The following is a 1587-nucleotide window of genomic DNA, read 5'->3' as shown; positions in this document are numbered from 1 at the left end:
AAAGTAGTCTGTTTGTCCTTCTTCCTAGTTTGTCTTCGTCTTGAAACTCAGCTAAAACCTGTTCACGTGAGTGACCCTGTCAGTATTTAAATACCCATGGCATAGCTTCCAGAATCACACAAGCCACCACAGTATAACACAGTGACAGATGAGTGGTGGTAGAAAAAGTATGCCATCTGCAAATTGCAGATTGTTAATGAGTAGCACCAATTCTGATGCCACTTTCCTCTTCATATAGTCTAGATTCTCAGATTATTTGCTCATCATACAGATTGAATGTTGTTGTTAAGTGCCGTTAAGTCGGGTTCTAACCCATAGCGACCCTGTATAGGGTTTCCAAGGAGCAGCTGGTAAGCTTGAACTGCTGACCTTGCAGTTGAAATGCCTTTGTAGTCTGGTGCATTAACCCACAGTGCCACACCAGAACTCCACAGATTGAATAAGTATGGTGAATATACACAACCCTGATACACACGTTTCCTGATTTCCAACCATTCAGTATCCCCTTGGTCTGTTCAAATGATTGCCTCTTGATTTTTGTACATAATATTACAAACCAGGCTTTCATTCCTGAATACACATATATGAAAACATATCATATCACATAAAAATTTATCAAAAAATAAAATTCCAATATATTTTCTTTGGTAATATGAAATGTATTATAACCCAGAAAATTACATAAGATTTATATGTACAGTTTAAATAATAATTACAAAATTAAAACCCATAATACCAAAATTCTAGGAGAGATTGGCTCATGAGAACAATTACTACTCAAGAAGTAGAAAATAGTCAGAGCCATAAGAGCCCCACATAGCCCCCTCCAATCACATTTTCCTGCTTCCTTCGCAGAAACAATTGTTATCCTCAGTCATAGCAAATTCCTCATTTTCCATTAACAATGTTAATATGTATGTATGTGTCTCAAAACAATATAAGTGTTTTCCTGCTTTAATTTTTTATATAAATGAACTTTTTATAAATTCTTTCCTTAGTATTCCTTGGTTACTTGCATCTGTTGCTCTACATTTTATCTGTGGAATTATTCAAGTTGTTATTCAAGTAATGCTTTTAATGTTGATGTTTGAGCTATTTTGTAAATATCCACTTTTATAATTTTTTTTTCTTTCTAGATTAGAATAGTTGTATTGAAGATCTCATTTTCTTTTTCTAGTACATTTCCAGATAATAAGCATAGGTGCTCTTCATTGTTACATGCTGTCTTGAAAATTGTTGTTGAACATTTGGCTTGCAGGAATGTCTTTAAAAAGAAAAAAAGAAAATGTTGGGGATGATAACTCCATTCAGAGGTATTAGAATTCAAGTAGATAAGTCTTTATAGGAAAAGCTAATATTTGTATGAAATTTCATAGACCACTTTCTTTTACCTTTCCCATAATTAAAGTGCTATATTTCTTCAATACTTCTAAATTTTAAAAAAATGTCAGTTAGGTTTTGAAGTTATATGCATTGCATTTCTTTTTATTATTATTATTATTATCATTATAATAAAAGTAACTGAACTTGACCTATACTCATGGAGGTAGTAGCTCAAAATACCAAAAGAGAAGGAAAGAGTCTTCA

Source organism: Chrysochloris asiatica, unplaced genomic scaffold, assembly GCF_000296735.1.
Source record: "Chrysochloris asiatica unplaced genomic scaffold, ChrAsi1.0 scaffold00115, whole genome shotgun sequence".
Classification (NCBI taxonomy): Eukaryota; Metazoa; Chordata; class Mammalia; order Afrosoricida; family Chrysochloridae; genus Chrysochloris; species Chrysochloris asiatica.
The sequence above is the reverse complement of the archived record's forward strand: the minus strand, read 5'-3'. Positions refer to the sequence as shown.